Raw genomic sequence first — 21,073 nt, 5'->3', positions numbered from 1 at the left:
GTGAAGAATGGAAACCCTATCAACATCCTGTGATTACAAAGGAGATGAGAGGAGATACTGAAGCAGTAAAAACAAGTCACATCAAGCTGGTTGTTCTAAGACACATGAAGGAGCTTAGACATTATCCTGAAGGCCACAAGGAGCCGCTGAAATTCTTATGCTAAAGAGCAAACGATTGTAATTTACATTTAATTTATGTTTCAGGTTGCATCATAAAGAAAGGATTGGAAAGGAGAAAAAAGAAGACAAGAAACTCAAACTCATTTAAAAGGCAATAGCCTAGCTATCAGGAGAAATTGGTAGGATTCTAGAGATGTTAGGATTGTGGAATCTATAGGAACTGACAGTTTATTTGTTGTATAGGATAGGAGAGGTTAAGTCCTGTGCTGAGGATTCAGTTGTGAGCCTCAGTGAAGACATCAGTGCCATTTACTGAGCTACAGAACATGGGAGCCAGAGAAGAGATTAAGATTAGCATAGAAAGCCATTTTTCTAGAGGATGAGTTTGAACTTCCATTGAAATATCCTGAAGGAGAAATATAATAGTTGGGTTTATAAATCTGCCATTTAAAAGAGATAAAGGCTGCAGTTTAAGAGAGAGATATAGGCTGAACTGTTCATTTTGGGAGCCGTCAGTAAATAAAAGGACTTGAAATTGGAGTAGCGGGAATCAGATCACATGGGCTGAGATTATTCCATGAGAGGAGAAATGCCTAAGAACAAAATGGAAGAGACCAGCAGCCCCAAAGATGGAACACTGAAGCATCAGAGAAGACAATGGAAGAAAATGTTTCAAGGAAGATGATAATAAGAAATTAAGTATGATACTGACATGAGTATCTATTAATGATATTAGAGCAATTTCAGCAGAACTGGGGGGACAGAATTCAGTGTGCAGTGGGTTCTAGAAAGAATGAGGCATAGAAAGTCTGGTTGAGGAATTTTTGTGGCCCTAAGACCCTAAAGAATAAAGGTGCCACCACCAAAATACCTTGCAACTCTGGCTTGCTGGAGACTGTTGTTATTATCTTCTTGTTTATCAGGTTGCTTATTTGTTTGAAATTTCAATAGGTTTTGGGGGAACAGGTGGTGTTTGGTTACATGAATAAGTTCTTCGGTGATGAAATCTGAGATTCTGTTGCACCCATCACCTGAGCAGTGTACACATTACCCAGTGTGTACTCTTTTACTCTCTCCTCCCTCCCACCCTTTGAGTCCCCAAAGTTCATTGTATCATTTTATCCCTTTGTGTCCTCTTAGCTTAGCTTCCATTTATGAGTGACAACATAGGATGTTTGGTTTTCCATTCTTGAGTTACTTCACTTCGAATAATGGTCTCCACCTCCATCCAGGTTGTTGTGAATGCCATTAATTCATTCCTTTTTATGGCTGAGTAGTATTCTATGGTACATATATACCACATTTTCTTTATCTGCTTGTTGATTAATGAGCATTTACTTTTCAAGGCCAGCTAGGTGCCTGGAACTTCCCTCGAAGGGACTCCAGATTTTTAAAAAATTGCCATGTTTCAGCGGCCCAGAAGAAGCTAAGAGGGGTCTACTCCGTCTCAAGCTTTTATCTTTCATTTTTGTGATTTTTTTGAATTCTTGCCTTGGCACCTTAAACATTTAGTTTGGCATTCAGATAAAGAGGGCCAGAGTACAATTGCAAATAATGACCTAAAAAACATGGCTATGAGCAGGGGAGAAATAGTGAGCAGAGCAGAAGGTGCTGCCAAAGAAGAGGGCTTTTTGTGTTTTTTGTTTATTTTTGTGATAGGAGAGAAGTGAACACACTTAGATTTCATAAAAGGTTGTGATACATAACAAATTACAAACAAAGAGGAGAGAGAAAAAAATGATAAACCCAGCAAGTATCTAAACATGGAAGAAGGAATTGGACACAGAACACAACTGGTTGGATTACCCTTGGGCAAGAGACAAGTTATTTTCTTTATTTGAACAGAAAGAAATAAAATCATAGAGGAGTGTGGAGGTTTGGGGATTTTAAAGTTTAGTGGTTTCTTATCATATGGCATTTGTTTTACCTACATGATAGGAGGCTGCTGAAAGTAAAAAGAAGAGATGGAGTAGAATGCTTAAGAATTTTTCAGGAAAAACTACAATAGTTGTGAAGAATGGCTGAAGTTACTGACCAGGAGAACACAGAGTATTACAGGTGGCTGTGAGGGCTCAACTGTATGGAAGAATATGGTTACATGGTGTGTATTTGTCAGGGCTCTCCAGAAAAATAGAACCAATAGGAGAGAGACAGATTTTAAGCAGTTGACTGAAGCAATTATGGAGACTCGCAAGTCCAAAATCTGCAGAGCCAATGTCCAGTTTGAATCCAATGACTAGAAGCTGCTGTGGAACCAAGAAAAGCTGATGCCCCAGTTTAGGCCATTTTAGGGCAAGAGGATCTCCCTCTTATTTGGAGGAGAGTCAGCCTTTTGCTCTCCTGTGGTCTTCAGCTCCTTGAATGAGGCCCACTCACATTATGAAGAAGTGTACTCTGCTTTACTCAGTCTGTTGATTTAAATGTTAATCTCAGCAGGGCACGGTGGCTCATACTTGTAATCCCAGCACTTTGAGAGGCTGAGGCAGGTGGATCGCTTGAGCCTAGGAGTTTCAGATCAGCCTGGGCAACATATTGAGACCCCATCTGTACTGAAAATAAAAACTAAAAAAAATTAGCCAGGCGTGGGTGGCTTATCCCTGTCATCCCAGCTACTTGGGAGGCTGAGGCGGGAGGATCACTTAAGCCCTAGAGGTTGATACTTCAGTTAGCTGAGATGGCACCACTGCACTGCAGACTGGGTGACAGAGCAAGACCCTGCCTCAAATAAATAAATAAATAAATGTCAGTCTCATTCACAAACTCCCTCATGGAAACACCTAGAATAATGTTTTATTAAATATATAACCCATGACCCAGTCAAGTTGACACATAAAATTAACCATCATAAGGTGATACAAATATTTCCTTTCTGGAAATGTTTTAGAATGTGATATGTAAATGTATGTAAAAACCATCATAATTTTCTACCCCATTATGTGTTCACTTATTGCTGTTCTGCTAAATGAAAACAGATGAACTCAATCATAGGGTGTCTCATTTATTTAAAAATCTTGCTCTTCTGCTTTTAATAATTAAGGAATTTAATATGGTTCATCATCCTTTCATTATCACTGACACTCTTCTGTGGTTCCTCTTTTAGATCTAAGCATGATTCTCAAGAGAGAAGCTGAAGGAAAGAGTAACTGAGTTTATGTACATTAGTTTATTTTTGTGAAAACCAAAAGCTGGCAGATTGTCAAATAAAACATTGCCTATATTTTGATTATTAAAGAATTCTGAAGAAATCAGGACATGAGGCTCTTTTATCTTACAGACTTAAAGTAAACATAAGTTTGATTTTGCAGTTGACTTCTGTTTTCCAGAATTGATTTGAACATATTTATGTCATGTCCATATTACTTTTATGAGGGTACCTTATAAGGGTCCTACTTCACTTTTCTATATGGTTTAATGTAGATTTGACTTTACAGTTCTCTTTGAGGAATTGAATATAATTGCATCAAAAAATGGTCTGTGTCCCCCAATTTCAGTTATTTGGGCTTAAAATTTTTATTAGAAGTCATAAAGAAATTTGTTTTATTTCCTCCCCCCAAAAAACAATGAAAGGTATGGAAATGACCTGTGTTGGGTAAGCGTAGATTCTTCAAGAATGACATTTGTAATCCGCAACAGAAAATGTCTAGTTCTAGAAAATGATAGTCTGTTAAGTAAATTCCATCAACCAACTATACACAATCATTTCAAATAGTCATTCAGCAACATCCCCAAAATAACTGCCATTACCAATGGTATTATTTCTTATTCATAAAGACCATGAATGTACTTTTTAAGTAAATCAAGTTAGTGTTGAGTTGCCTACTAGTTAATTCCACATAAATATAAATATAATCATTTACTCTGTGCCAGGCACTCAGGATGCAAAGGTAAATGTGCCTGAAATTGTCCCTGCCCACACATAAAATATAAATTGCAAGACATGTTTTAGCTCATTTGCTGAGAGCCATCTGTTTGGTTTTCTGGCATGGTCTGGGCACTGGTTCTCCCTTCATTCATTGCTGCTGTTGCTCTGATTGCTGTTTCCTCAATTCCAAGGGAGATGTTTCTTGAGAGCTATGTTCAAACATTAAAAATTCAATGTATTTGTTAATAGGAAAAATCAGCTTACATTTATTGAAGTGGATCTGTGCTATCACATATGAAGATATAGGTAGTATACGCACTATGAGAAAATGTCAGAGAGGCATTTTTGTTGTTTTTTAGTAGTACTTTTTGACCTTGACATATGAGATAGTTTGATTTTTTTAAAATCACCGTTGCTACATGTTAAATAATGCCTTTAAGGTTAAATGATAGAAGAGTTACAAGAACTTAAAGGCAAAACAATTTAAGTTGCAAACAGCAAGACAGAAACAGAAGTAAATCCTTCCCTACAGGGAACTAAGCTGATTAAAGATGATTACTAGATGCAAACAGGGAGCAAAAATGCATAGATTATATAAGGTCATAGCAGAAGCTATAAGCAGGAACTCATCAGTCCAGCTGGTACGTAGTCCTTAAAGGTGCAGACCCGTGTTTAAAGATCCACATTTGAATTCTTGGGTCCACCCCTCTAGTTATTTAAGTTATAATATCCTCGTGTCGTGCATACATATTACTTGACAAATCCAAACAATAAAAACACATTCAAAATACACTGGGTGGATTTTGTTGCAGACTTAGACATTTCAAAACTGAGACACAGTTTAGGTTTTTACATCTGGCAATTCAGTCACTTGTCAAACTATTCCATAAGGTCCATAATCTCTATACTATAAAAATCTTAAAAGTTAAGCAGATCCTTAATTTTTAAAAATACAGTCTAAGCATAAATTTGTCACACTGAATAGAACAAAGTAAAAACTACAGGGAAGGAAACAGAGGAAGTTAATATGAAATGAAGTCTAAATTGAAAGTCTCTTCTGTGAGTTTAAAAATAGGCATTTCCCTGCCAATGAAAGAGAACACATGTGAATATTCATTTAGGACTATACAGTCTAGTTTGCTTCCTCAAGTAAGTGAGCTAACAGTTATAATTTGCACAATTATCAACTTAAAATTTTCACTTTCATCTTCCATTTGAAAATTTAAAGAATTTCAATTACCCATACTAATCAAGCTGTGGAGTAATGTACACAAAACTCATAGTCTAAAAAGGAAGTTTCAGTGGTACATTTAGTTTGAATGAGGTATTTTTCCCAAGAAACTTTACTTCTGTTTTCCAATACATAATTATTAGGAAGCATTTATGGTGAGCTCACAGCAGGGCTAGGCTGTAGTGGAGAAATGTATATATTACGATTCTCCCCAAAGCGTGCTTATAATCTGATTGGAGAAATGATTTGCACAAATATGTAACAAATTCCCACGGATCATCCTGCATACTCAGCTAGCATGCCACCTCCTCCAGTAAGCCTTCCTGGACCTCCCAGACAGAGGTAACATCTCCCTCTGTGGGTCGCCCATCACATGATTTACAGTCATGTGCTGTAATTACAGACTCATTTGCTATCCCTTTCCTGATTGGACCCAGAGCTACATCCAACCATTTAGCATGAGGAAGTGTAATGTACGAATTTAGTAAAATGGGTAAAGTAGAAAGTACGTCTATTCTCCTTCCAACCTCAAACAGAGGACTAAGAATTACAATGCTCTCTGAAGCTAACATCTGGTGGTCAGATACTCATTAGTCCACGTTGTGTCTACTTCATTAGAAGCAATCAAACCTGAGACATCTGCTTTAACTCGTAATCTCAGCAGCACCCATCATATGACCTCCTTCTTTCACTCCTTCATACGTAATCTCTTCCTCAGTATAATTTTTCATTCTAACACTGTCTCCAATATTCAATTTATCCTATCAGCTGTACCATTCTAGTTCAAACTATTATCTCTCATTTGGACAAAAGAAATCTTTCCCCAGTTTTTCTTTTACCCCTTTCATGCTTCTCTCTTCATTGAAACCAATGTGATATTTTGAAGATTTAGATCAGATCAGAGTAATTCCCCTTCAGTGGTTTCTCACTGCTTGGAGAAGACATGATCTTTAATGTCACTTGTAACGTGATACATGAGTCTGCCCTGCTAGTCTCCCCAGTTGCGAATCCTACCAATTTCCTCTTTGCTTCATGCACTGAGTTATACATGTACTCTCTCAGTTCTTTCACCATGCTAAGCTTTATATCTTACTTAGGGCCTTTATATCTGCATTTCTCTCTTCTTTCAGTCCTCTTCTTCTCTGCTTCACTACAACTGCCTAGCTCACTCCATTAATCCTTCAGACAACAGCCCAATATTCTTCTTCCAGGAGAGCTTTCTCTGTCCTCCTGATTAAGTCTGATCTCTCTACTCATTCAACACTTGTATGTTTTCTTTAATACCACTCACTGAAACCTGTAACCATATACTCAAATATGTGATTATCTCATTAATCTTTCTCACCCCTACTATATTAAAAGCACCATAGAGATTAGGGCTGTTTTGCTAGACATATTCCTAATGACTATTGTAGGGCCTACCATATAGTAGGTCCTCCAACAATTCTTCTTGAAAAAATTAATAAATTTAACATTCCAACAAAAACCAAATTGAAGAATCATGAGTAAAACGAGGAATATGAGCTGTTATTAAGAACAAGGACAAAGGGAAAGAAGTTACTAGATCATCATGCTGAAAACAAAGTGGGGAGTGAAAGCTGGATTTAGAGTTTAAAGATAGGTTAGACAATCTGGAATTTAATTCAGAAATAAAGAGACCTTAGTAGATTCATTAAGAATTTCCCATGTGATTTCCTTTCCCCCAAGCATCCTTGATTTATTAAAGATAAAGAAAACTGACAAATTTTTAGCTGCACTAATTAAGAAAAAAAGACATAAGATTCAAATAAATAAAATGAAATTCACGCCTGTAGTCCTAACACTTTGAGAGGCTGAGGCAGGAGGATTGCTTGAAGACAGAAGTTCAAGACCAGCCTGGTCAACATGGCAAGGATCCATTTCTCAAAATTGTAAATGAAAGAGGAGACATTACAGCTGATGCCACAGAAATAAGAAAAATCATAATAAACTACTGTGAACAATTATACACAAACTGAATAACCTGGAAGAAATTGATAAATTCCTAGAAACATAAAACATACCAAGACTGAATTATGAAGAACTACAAAGTCTGAACAGAGCTGTATAGAGATGATATCAGTAATCAAAATCTCCCAAAAAGAAAAAGCCCAGGACTTGATGACTTCATGTGTGACTTCTATCCAACATGTGAAGAAGAATGAACATCAGTCATTCTCAAACTCTTCCAAAACTATTGAAGAGGAAGAAACACTTTTAAATTAATTTTATGAAGCAAGCATAACCCAGATAACAGAGCCAGACAAAGATGCCACAAGAGGCCGGGCTCGGTGGCTCACGCCTGTAATCCCAGCACTTTGGGAGGCTGAGGTGGGCGGATCACATGGTCAGGAGATGGAGACCATCATGGCTAACATGGTGAAACCCACTCTCTACTAAAAATACAAAAAAATTAGCCGGGCGTGGTGGTGGGGCCTGTAGTCCCAGCTACTCGGGAAGCTGAAGCAGGAGAATGGCGTGAACCCGGGAGGCAGAGCTTGCAGTGAGCCGAGATCACACCACTGCACTCCAGCCTGGGCAGCAGAGCGAGACTCCGTCTCAAAGAAAAAAAAAAAAAACAAAAGCCACAAAAGAACTACAGGCCAATATTGCTGATGAATATAGATGTAAAAAATCCTCAACAAAATACAAGCAAACCAACACATTACAAGGACCATACACTATGACCAAGTCAGATTTATCCCTGGAATAAAAGGATGGGTAATCTAAAAATCAATTAATGTGATACATTAATTGATGAAAAAAATTACTTCAACAGGCACAGTAAAAGCATGTGATAAAAGTAAACACCTTTTTATAAATAAAAACTCTGAAAAAAATAGAAGCAAAGTAGCTCAACATAATAAAAAAAAATGTGAAAAGCCTAGTTGTTAAATCGATGGTAAAAACTGAAAACTTTTCTCTAAAATTAGGAACAAGGCAGGGATGCCCTCTCTCCTCAATTCTATTTAACATAGTACTGGAAGTGTTTGCAACATTAGTTAGGCAAGAAAAAAAAATGGCATCCAAATTGGAAAAGAAGTAAATTGTTTCTGTTTACAGAGGACATAATCTTATGTATGGAAAACGCTAAAGACTCTATTAAAAAACTGTTAGAACTAATAATGAATTCATTGAAGTTACAAAAATCAATTGTATTTCCGTATGCTAAAAACATACTCTCTGAAAAAAATTAGGAAAATCTCACATACAATAGAATGAAATAATAAAATAATTAGGAATAAAAGAAGGGGAAGGTTTATACACTGAAAACTGTGAAACTTTAATGAGATAAATTGAGATGCCAACAAATGAGAAGACATTTGTATTTATGGATTGGAAGACATACTATTTTTAAGATATCCATATTCCCAAAAAGATTTGCAGATGTAATGCAATCCCTATCAAAATTCCAATGTCATTTTTCATAGAAATAGAAAAGAATACTATCTAAAATATATATGGAGTCATAAAAGAGCTTGAATAGACAAATCAATCTTGAGAAAGAACAAAGCTGAAAGCATTATACTTCCTGATTTCAAAAAGTAAAACCAAGTTACAGTAATTTAAACAGTATGGTACTGGCATAAAAACATATATAGACCAATGGAACAAAATTGAGAGCCCAGAAATAAATTCACACACATAGTCAACTAATCTTAGACAGGGTTGCAAAGAATACACAATGGGGACAGGATAGTCTTTCAGCAAAGATGTTGAGAAACTAGATATCCACATGCAGATAAAGTTACAGTAATTTGAACAGTATGGTACTGGCATAAAAACATATATAGACCAATGGAACAAAATTGAGAGCCCAGAAATAAATTCACACACATAAATGGTCAACTAATCTTAGACAAGGTTGCAAAGAATACACAAGGGGGACAGGATAGTCTTTCAGAAAAGATGTTGAGAAACTAGATATCCACATGCCGATGAACACAGTTGGACCCTTATCTTATACCATACATGAAAATCAACTCAAAATGGATTTAAGGCTTAAGTGTAAGACCAGAAACTAAAATCCCTGGAAGAAAGCATCAGGGAAAAGCTTTAGGACTTTGGTTTTCTCAGTGACTTCATGGCTATGACACCAAAAGCATAGGCAACAGAAGAAAAAAAAGATGAGTGAGACTACATCAAATTAAAAAGCTTCTGTACAATAAAGAAAACAATCCACAGAGTGAAAAAAATCCACAAAATGGGAGAACATCTTTACAAACCATATATGATAAAGGGTTAATTTCCAAAATATATAAAGAGAGCTTACAACTCAATAGCAAAAAAAACTTAATAACCTGATTTTAAAATGAGATGAGTTAAATAGACATCTCTCCAAAGAAGACATACAAATGGCCACCAGGCATATGAAAAAGTGCTCAATATCACTAATCATCACAGAAATGTAATTCAAAACTATTATGAGATATACCTGTCTGGATGACATATCAAAAAAAAAAGTCAAGCTTATTAGTGAGGTTGTGGAGAAATTGGAAAACCTTACACACTGTGGGTAGGATGCAAAATGGTGCAGCCACTGTGGAAAACAGTATGGAGGTTCCTCCAAAAATTAAAATAGAATCACCATATGATCCAGCCATCCCACTGTCGATATTTATGCAAAAGAATTAAAATCAGGGTCTCAAAGAGATATTAGCACTCCTATGTTCATTGCAGCACTATTCACAGTAGCTAAGATGTAAAAAAGCTATAATCTTCATCAAGAAATGAACAAAGTTTAACATGTACATACAATGAAATATTACTCAGCCTTAAAATAGGAAACTCTGTCATTTGCAACAACATTGATGAACCAGGAGGAGGACATTATGCTAAGCGAAATTAGCTAGTCACAGAAGTACAAATGCTTCATGATTCTACATACATGAGGTATCTAAAATAGTTAAACCTATAGAACCAAATTGCAGAATTGGGGTTGCCAGGTGTTGGGAAGAGGAAGAAATGGGAGTTGTGCATCAACAAGTGTGAAGTTTTAGTTATGCAGGCTGAGTAAGTTCTAAAGATCTGCTCTAATCCTAGTGTCTGTATTTATTTATTTATTTTGAGATGGAGATTCCCTTGTTACCAAGCCTGGCATGCAATGGCACGATCTCGGCTCACTGCAACCTCTGCCTACTGGGTTCAAGCGATTTTTCTGCCTCAGCCTCCTGAGTAGCTGGAATTCCAGGTGCCTCCTATCATGCCCGGCTAATTTTTTGTATTTTTTTTTTTTTTTTTGGTAGAGACAGGGTTTCACCATGTTGGCCAGGCTTGTCTTGAACTCCTAACCACAGGTGATCCACCTGCCTCGGCCTCCCAAAGTGCTGGGATTACAGGCGTGAGCTACAGTGCCCATCTGTGCCTATGTTTCATAATATGGTATTGTACACTTAAAAATTTGTTAAGAGGGTAGTTCTTATGTTAAGTGTTCTTTCTATTAAAAAACCAAAATTTTTCAAATGAAGATGTTTTCTGTTACCCCCACATAACTGATTGGGCACACATAGGCCTCAGAGTCTTCATTATAAACTTTGCATAAAGAATGAAGAGGACAGAAGATGAATACTACACGTGTGATAACATTGTATGCTCATGTGAAAAAGGTACTAAAATGGAACTGCTAAGTGTGAGATTCAACCTAATAACTAATATCTATTCCCCTTTTGCTAATAGGTATTTGTGTAAACAAGATAAAGTGAAAACGAATGGCAGGAATATAGTAAATTACCTAAACACGTGTTTTGGCACAAGGAATGTTGTCAGGAGGAGAAAAGGCTGAGTAAATAAGAGAAGTTTTCATAACAGACATGGGTCCTAATTATAGAGTTGGGATCTTCCATGTGTCAGAAATAGCTGGGAGAAAGACTTTCATAAAAAAGCATGAGATAAATAGCTTTCTTATTCTTAGAAGATAAGAGAATTAGAAAATTGCAGACATCTTGGTTACCTCCATTGACAGTTGCCACATAGACCCAGCCAGACACAGAGTTTCAGGGTTAACAACTGGATATTACCAAAAGAAGTGGATCTTTTGAAACTTAATAATTTCTCTAAAATGTAAATCGAAGAAATGCTGGCAGTGAAGCAGTAAATAAAGGAGGAAGGGACCGTTTGGAAAGAGTATTTTCTATGTGGTTTTCAAAATTCATTGACTAGTGTTTATCTCATATTTCAGGGCTTAAATTTTAATTTTTCTAGTTTTGTATTTTTTCTATGAATGATAACTTATAATAGTGATTGATTTCTCCATTAATTTCTCCACTTACAATCAATATTTGTTTTAACTTGGTTTTCTTTGTTGTTTTCGCAGATTGCCTATTTTACTTCTCACTATTGATTTATGTTGCCAAAACAAAGAGGTCAGTAATTTGTGGCCAAATTCTTCTTTTACTATTCCAAATGTGCAAATTCCAAAAATGAAGCAAAAGTAGCATTTTGTCAGCTTTCTGGCAGAGATTCTTCTGCTAGACAATCATTTGTGTTGTTTCTGAAAAAGGAGAGCTAAGAATCTTACTAATTTGGACTATGTGACGATCTTTATCGCCAACTCCAATGTGTTAGAATTTCAACAGTTGAATTTTTTTTTGAAACGTCAGTATTCTGTGTGCACGTGGCTTTACAAAAAAGCATCAATCTCCTCATTCAACACTGTAAGCATTCATCAGATTAGCTGCTCTCTTCTTAAGCCAAATATATTGGTTCTGGAATTCAGGTAGGTTCAATGTGGCTTGAATACCCAAATTATGGATATTGCTAGCTGTGTGTTGAATGAATCTCTTCCTCTTTTCTCTTGTCCCCTCATTTCCAAAATGCTTTCCATTTCATCTTTTTCCCACCTAAGCATAATTCCCTATGGGTGTTATTTAGAATTTGGAAAATAGGAGCTCAAAGTATCCTTTGCCAGCCCTACTACAATTTTGTGAAGTAATTTGGCATGTTTGACCTGGTATCTTAACATCCTTTACAACTTAACCTATGAAGTGAAAACATTAGGCTACCTGCTAGATTAATCCTCTATAATAATCCTGCATCAGTAATTTCTGACACTTTATAATAATACAGTTCTCCATTCTCTGTATAACTTACTTCGCTCCTTTGGTGCTGGTAGGGTCAGACCTCAATATGGTGAATAGGATGGTTTCATAGGCAAACACAGGTCAGAGACAAGGATGTACAATCTGTTTCCTGCTGTGCTGCCCTGACCAAGCTTCTTTCCGCAGTGGTTTCTTCTGCTGTCCTCTCTATTTGCATATTTCCAACATTCCAAATAATCAAATGATGTCATTGCATTGCATTGTCTGTATGGAAGAAATGCAAGAGTGTACTTAGAAGGCACAGCATAGATTCATGTTTGTGGAGTACAGCCAAATTTTAAAACTTTTTAAAGAGTCAAGTTTTATTTTATATAACTTCAAAGTGTTGTTTCTGTATGCTGACCGAATATTAAATTCTAAAACTTCAGCTATAGTCTTCAGTAGGATAGAAAAGATTAATTGCTTCTTGGGATTTGCTGTTCTTTTTGCAAGCTTAGTGCAAATTTGGGGATGATGGTATTACATTAAGCTTTCTAACATGCAAAGACCCACCTGGAGATTTCCAAGCATGACAATGTCCTTTTATTTGCTCTGAGAAAGATAGATTTATATTTCCAAATGGGGGTTTATATCAAACATCATAAGTAGAAAATTTCTAATGAAACAACAGATATTTTATTAAATAAGGTAATAATGTATGCATAATATCTACCACCCAATAGAAATCTTTTAGGAAATTCATTGAAACATTTTTGTTTTCTAATCTAAGCTAGCAATTATAGAATAAAATTTCAGAAAAAAATTGAGAACATGCCTTTTCCATTTTAGAAAGATTGAAAAAGTACAGCATTTCCAATTGCCTGCTATGAGACTTTGTATTTGTAATGGGCTTTTGGAAATATTTTATTTCCTGTTTGAATATTTATTAGTTATGAAATATTAATTACGTAATGAAATTTCATAACCATTTAATAAATTGATAATCATTAATTATAATATTCTTCTAGAATATTAATTATGAAACTTACTGTATACTCAGAAAATTTAAGTGGCAGTTGTCACAATCTACTTTTCTGCTCAAACAGCTGTACTTTCAATAATTTTATTTTAGAGTTGAAAGAAGACTTTACAGGATCATTTTCCTTGGTTGTTTCACTTCTATGAAGTTAATATTTTGGTAACTAAATGGATTTCAAGCACTTTTTTTTCACACTCATAGAATTTGCTTCCATGTTGAAGCAATTTCACATCCCAGAAAATTGGCTGAAATAGAAAATTTTATCTTTGTTAGCAATAAATCAACAAATTCAATGAGGGAAATATGTAACTCCAAAAATGTGACAGGACACTATAGTTGGCTTACAGTTTTTTTATAGGATCAGCAACTTAGGGTAGTACAAATAAAATGTGCTCAAATACATTGTTTTTTAAATGGGCCATAAAATACCATTATTTAATCAGCAGAAAAAATTGTCAAGGGAATAAATTGTTATCTGGGCCCTGCAGGTTTAATCTAAACCTGAATCTTGGTTCATAGTGCACCTGACAGCTTACCAGGAAGCCTAGAAGGATGAGCTCTCCAAGGACCACAGGTGGAGAAGAACAACTCTCACCCAAAGTAAATTGCACTGACCTGCCCCTTGCATTAGAATAATACAAAGCAGCTGAGTTCTTCAAAATGGACATTGGTTTTATCATTAGTAAAATATTTTTATCTGAATTTTATCAAGTTAATATATAATTTTATAAGATATGGTGACATATGGTACAACTATTAGAAAAGGTTTGTCTTTTGGAATTTTCACAATTCTATTTTTATAATATTTCCTTGAAGTCAGATATAGTTTTAGCACTGGGCAATGTTGGTATACAGCATATATATATATATGTACACACACACACACACATACAATGGTTCTTCACTGCCTTGTATTATATGTGTGTATGTGTATAAAACATACATGAAACACATTGCTATATATGTGCTATATATATGAGAAACACATATACACATATGAAACATATATGAAAAACACATTGCTAATATAAAATACAATGGCTGAGGAAAAATCTTGGTTAATTGATTTTAATTTTTAACACGGTTTCATTAAATAATAGGTTAGCATTCTTAGAGGAACCATTTGTCTGTAAAAATCATTAAAAATATTTGACCCTGTTAAGACGTTATGTTAATTTAATACATATCATTATAATTTTTAATCCATGGTTACTATGACACACTTCTGTGAATATTGATCGTTTGAAAGCAGCATAAGTGTTTCATTTTTACAGCTTAAATTTGCTGAACACAAATGTGAAGGGGGAGCCCTGATAGTATATCTTTGTCCGTCTCTTCTGGGATTATCTCCATTCAGTTTATTAGTCCAAGTAAGGGAGATTATTTTGAACACTGTGTCTAAAGAAGTAACAGTTTGCAGGTGACAGGGACAGTTTCATACACAGGTGATCAATGGGGGAGTAGAAGGCCCCCAGTCTATTTATGTCTGTCCCACTGGCCATTTGAGAGTTCCCCAGTGTGCGTATCTTTGGACATGAGATGGCAGATGTTACTAGGATGCTTGAGAATGATATTGGCAAATGGAAACAGATCCAAAGGCAAATAATCAAGTTCATGTAGGTCTAAGAAATATACAATATGAAGTATTAATATAAGAACTGTGCTATTAATATGAGCAAAATAGGAAAATTTGGAAGAGGGTAGTTATTTCTCAATCTAGGAAAGCCTGCCCTACTCAAGAGAGAATGTGGTGCCTGAATTCTAGGTAGCATCAAAGGTAGAAATAGAAACAATGGCTGGAAATTATAACAAATTCAATATGAAGAAACGTATAGTGAAGACTTCATGATTTCAGTGGTCCAAAATGAAATGAGTTGCCACAGGGGATAATCATGCCTTTGTCAAAATGGAGAACTTATGCACAAGTTAGAAACCACATGCTGGGGATAACAGAAAAAATAAAGCTAACCCTTACATGATGTTGTATATGTCAGGCCCTAAGGCCAGTGCTTAACATTATCATTGCATTTAATCCTGACAACGTTAGATGATAAATTCTTCCATCACCCCATTTTAAAGATGAAGCCAAGAAAATTTTAAGTAAATCAAAGGTCATATAAGTAGTACTTGTGGAGTTTGGCTCCAGAGTTTGAATTTATGTAGTTTGGCTCCAGAGTTCATTCTCTTAACTGTTAGACTACATTCATTCTCAGAGCGGTTTGTTCCTATTGCTGATATTAATGTCGTATAAATATTTATATAGTATGATAGAATTGGGGGACAAATTAGTATGGAAAGGAAAAAGAAGTCAGAAAAAGTCGAATGTTGCTGCAAATACCACTCAAAATAACACCTCAAGTCAGATTTAGAAGACCCCCCCCAAACAAACTTCCATTTATTTTAGGCTAATCACTGTTTATAGATTGTAATCAAGAATGAAATAGCAGTCTTTCTCAGATAGAAGATTGTGAAATAAAATCTAACAAAGTGAACTCCAAAGGAATCTATTTTCATCATTTCCTCAATACTCTGTAGTTTTCGACACCTTAAGTATAACTTTATATCCCCCATATTGGACCCTATTTTAATGTTCAAATCCTTGAGTGAGACTGATTTTTCTTACCTTACTCCTTCCATATTCTCCATATACTTGTTACTTCCATTTAGCCTCAGTTCCCTTGCTTATGCTTTCTATCAGTGTAAAATAACTTCCTTTCATTAAAATCCTACCTCCCCTACCAGGGCATGTTACCTTTGATCTCCTCTTGAAGGCTTTCTAAAGTTGCCCACACCAATTTTTCCTCACTCTGCATTATGAGTATAAATATAGTCGGTAGGTTTGTCTTTTCTTAGTTCTATAATTAGTTCTCTCCGTGTACAGTATAAGCTAACATATATACTTTGACAGCTGTAATTCAGTACAAATATTTTTGCGACTGTGGGTAGCTGCTAGTTATTTATTTCTTCTAAATGTCTTTAATTGTCTGTTGCTGTAGTTTCTAGAGAGGTTAATAGTGAATAGTGTTCCTCCTCTAATAAATTTCTGTTGGATCTTGAAAAATGTGAAAGAATACATTGTCTGGTATTCTGGTTACTTGCCTGCTGGCTCGCAGCTTCATTCAAACCCTTCTTTGCTTTTCTATGGCAGGGAGCTGGAAGAATGCCAAGCAGTTTTCCCAGGCTCCCTTGCTAACTAGTTTCCAGTAAGATTTGGCCAATGCGAAGCCCTTGCAGGAGATTTTTTTTAAGGAGAAAGAAAGAAGAATTATTTCTTCTCTGTTTCTGTGGTGTCTCTGGTTGCAGTGATAACACGGGGAGGTGACTATGGGCTCTGAGAGCAACTTTAGGTGACAGGGTCACCAACATGTCAGTGGGGTTTCAGTAGCATCCATGGAATCCACGTTTCTTTGTTTCTGCAACATCTTTAGCAGATCAGCTGGAGGGATGGCTGGTGTGTTTAGTCTTGAATTGAAAAGACAGCCCTGATAACTAGGTAACATTCCCTTCTCCCTTTCACTCTTCCAATATTTCCTTTCCTTCTTTTTGTTTTTGTTTTTTTTTTTTTTGGTTGTTTGGTTTTTGCCCTTCCAACAATTTTGTAGTTTATTCCCTGCTTTTGGCCCCTCTTCTCTTGCAATATCTGGAGTGGTTCCTGTTTTTATTACTTGACACTGACCAATTCTCTCTCTGGTGCTGGGATCATCTCTTCGACATCTTCTCTAGCAATTGTCTATTCTCCACTAATATTCACCTATTGAGGTGAATGTTACACTCATGACAGTACATCCTGTTTTTTCAAAAGCTTCCATTTAAAAAAGTTTTCTATTGTATTAACTTTAACTGTTCTTTGCTGTATTTTCCTTTCAATTCTATTAAGTGGTTTCAGAACAAACAACAAGTAATATACCCCTTATCCATGACTGAATTCTGAGACTATTAGAGTTGGATCAAAGACACACAGATGCACTTAAAATTATTTACTCAAATACTGACCAACCATGTGAAGAATGCAGATTCAGATCTTTGACCAAATGGACATGCTGATATTTGACACATTATATGAAATTTATCCAGTTACTGACTCAACAGATTCATTATTATTCATTTGTTAAATGTTTGTAAGTGTTTGTTAAACACTTCTGAAGCCCATCCTATAATCCAGGCAAATTTCCAAATACGTGGGATGGTACCAGTGAGCTAAATAGATTAGCTCCATAAAAAGCAGAAGAGGAGAGGCTGAGGTGAGCACATCTGAATTTTTCGTTCCAAATCCACCAATTAGAGGAACCAGTCCTCCATTTCCAACAAGAGTGAACAGGAATCATGGAGAGAAACCAGAGGCTAGCTGAAGTCGAGGTGTGGGGGGTCTCTTTTTGGAAACAAGAAGCAGAGAGAATGAGGCTCCCTTTGGCTTAAACTAGGCATGGCCAATATTAAAATGCAAACATTGTAGGAGATGTAACAGAGCAACCTTATCTTTCATTTAGATATCAGGCTTATATTTCTATGAATAGCTGTTGTAAATGGGCATCAGTTAAAGACTCTAGAAACACTGGAGGTAGTGATTTTCAAAATCATTAACAGTTTGTCATGAATACTGGCCAGCCTGAGGGGACCTTGGCAGTAATTTTCCCTATGGCCACACCAGTCTATCGGGTGAACCTTGTCATTGGACACGAAATAACTGAGGAGAGAAGCTCAAGGCAGTAAATGATAAGGAGGAATTTGGAGTTACTAGAGATAAAGTCACTCATTTTTGTTTACTGACACCTGGCCCAAACATAACTCTGATTCTAATTTTAATAAATTATACAATCAAGAGTCACTTTCACTCTGAAATCTAAAAGATTGCATTCAACTTTTAAATTATTTGGGAACATAGTCACTTTCCCATACATTCCAGAAATAACTTTTTATTTGAAACTCTATTAAATGTGTATTTTGCTCCTTAACTGACTAGAGTTTTGAGCAGGCTTCTAGCTGTGCAAGTAATCATTGATGCATATGCTTATTCTTATTTTTAATTATGTTATCATTTCATATTTTATTCTTATTTTTATGTCTTATTGTATATTTATAAGTGTTATGGAAATATTTGATGCAATTCAAATAATCTTGACTTGTCATTATTGTCAGTACTAGTTCCTTGTAAGGCATTTTTTTTTCAGAAGACTAATGTGTAAATATTGTAAAAATTTTAATAGCTTGAATCGTATATACAGCTAACTAAAAATTTACATTAATGATTGGTGGGGCTTGTGTCATTAGATCAATGTATTGAGCTCCTTTTCTTTGCAGAGGCTTTTTAGACTTGAGAGGGTCCTGGAGTCTTCGGGAGTGAGGGTTTAACATGTAAGCCAGGAATATCCTTACAAAGATGTGCCCATTTTACATATAAAGAAACTGAGTCCCAAAGAAATTCAGTACCCTACCTTAGGTCAGAGACCATGGAGGAGAGCTAGTATCTGAACCATGTCTTACCCAGTTTGATGCTGGGATGGGATGGGGGTGAGAACTCAGGCCCTTGGCCCCTGTGATTCCAAGTATGGGGTAGGTGTGATGGCTAGCTGCCTGGGGGTGGGATGGGTTGGGATGGCCGGGTTTTAAAGGCCAGAATCTTCCTGCCTGCAAACCCCCATCCAGCCTTGATTCCAGGTCAGCGGGCTGGGGAGGATAGCCCTATACTGGACTACTTGGAGCTCCCAGGCACTGCTTGTGGCTAGCCCTGCCAAAGCGAATCACTTAATTTCCTGGAGCTGGAAACCCAGTTAGGCCCAAGTCTGGTCTGGAATGGAACAGGCACCCAGTCTGGGCCTCTTACCCCTCCATCAGGTAGAAAGAATTCAGTGGCTAACAGAGGAACTCTGTGTCTCATGCTCAGCACTGCACTTGGAACAGAAGACCCCAAGACCCATTACTGAATCATCTGTGTTCTCCATAGCCTGTGCCAAGCCAGGTCTGAACTAGGGCAAGGGCTCAGGTAAATTTGTGGCAGTAAGCTCTGGAAGGCCAGAGGACCAAGGAAGGAATGTACCCGGTGAATCTGCCCTCTGTTCCCCTCTTCTAAATGGAGTTAGGATATTGCTTTCACCAGGTGACAACCACTAGAATTTTAATAGCTGCACCCAAGGAGCACCAATGAAGGGAAAGCAGGGATGGGCCAAGGTGATGGGGAGGGACTAGAGCTAATAGCCCCCACTAGCTTGGCTGTTCCTGGCAGGTAGCCCTCACCTAGTGCTGCCACCTGTACATAGGGTCTTGTTTCCCACTTTATGCAGCTAAGACCTAACACAGAATCCTTTTAGCCTTCACTCTGCCCCACCAAATCCCTTAGCCCTAGTGTCTGGATTGCCTGTCTCGAGGCTCCAAAACCCACCTTATTCCTCCTGAGGTTCCTTGGAGTGCAGCTTGTGGGGTTGTTGTCATGCAAGCTGCTCTACTGGACCTCAGTAGCCCTTCTTCAGGAGCCAGGCTTTGAGCTGCTGGTCAAAGTAGCCCTTGACCTGCAGGGTACCTGTCAACTCTTTGGCCTGGGTAATGCATGTCTTTGCCAGCAGTGGACTCAAAATGTCTTCTACATTCTTCTGCGGGGCCCAAATATGCTCCTCCGCCTTCCCGACCAGTTGTAGACAGGGATGTTGTATATCTGAGAGTGCTGCACTAAGTAGGGCAAGTTGGATGGGGGTCTTTGAGAGGCTGCCAGCTACTAGGACTGAGATAATGTTCATGTTTTGGGGGCATTAAGATGCTGGTAGGGAATAGTAGACACTCCACAAATTGGTATTCATCCATATACTCTACAAACCTGGGGTAATCTGGAGACCCTGAACCTGTCTCAGCTATGTGGTGAACAGCCAGACTGGATACTGGCTCTCAGGTCCAGCAGTGCAGCCCAGAATATGGATGTTGCCCTGTTCTGGCCTTGGGCTCTAAGACATTTTTCAGTGAGGCCAAAGCTATTAAAATAAATTTATGCAAAGTTGTTTCTGTTTTATAATGCCAAATATTGTGACTATATAAAACTTTTTCTAGATGACTATCTTATTTATAATTTTAATATTTTCAAACCCTGTCAAAACCTGATTTGCTTTTATAATTAGAAAAATAGTTGCGTTATTTAAATACTTCATACATATAATCTTGACACATTGGATTAGTTTAAGTCTGGCACATATTTATTAAAATAGAATTGGAGAATTTTATAGTAAGCATACTTCTATTTGGTTGCATTGTTTTAAGAAACAACACAACCGTATTCTCGGCTTTTGTTAAATATGTGTTTGCTTCAGCTAAGAAATGAGGAGATTTATTCTGAAGTCAATACTAAAAACACAATTCCTTTCTAAGCTTGCTGCTTACAGGGTCTTGCTGAGGTGTATTCATCTAGGTCAGTGTTAATGTAGCTTCATAGCCAGGAAACTCAACACAGATAAATAGAGGGCAACTGCTAGATTTTTAATTAGAAAAATATAAAACAATGGCACTATTGTCTTGACATATATATATATATATGTACACACACACACACACATACATATATACATATATATTTTAGTTATATAAACAAAGACCTGTGGATTTCACAACTTATTTTGTATTTATTAATTTGAATTTCAGTATTTGATGATTTAGTCTTTTAAAATGTTATACCTTCATAATATATAAGGAGATATTAATTTTTTTAGCTTACATTTTTAACACCCAAAATTGTGATTTTTAGTATAAAAAAACTAACCTGCCAAGTTATAAGAACTAGAGCTGTGATACGACATAGAACAAACCTTGTT

Source organism: Pongo abelii, chromosome 7 (assembly GCF_028885655.2).
Source record: "Pongo abelii isolate AG06213 chromosome 7, NHGRI_mPonAbe1-v2.0_pri, whole genome shotgun sequence".
NCBI classification, from domain to species: Eukaryota; Metazoa; Chordata; class Mammalia; order Primates; family Hominidae; genus Pongo; species Pongo abelii.
Note: the sequence above shows the minus strand (reverse complement) of the source record.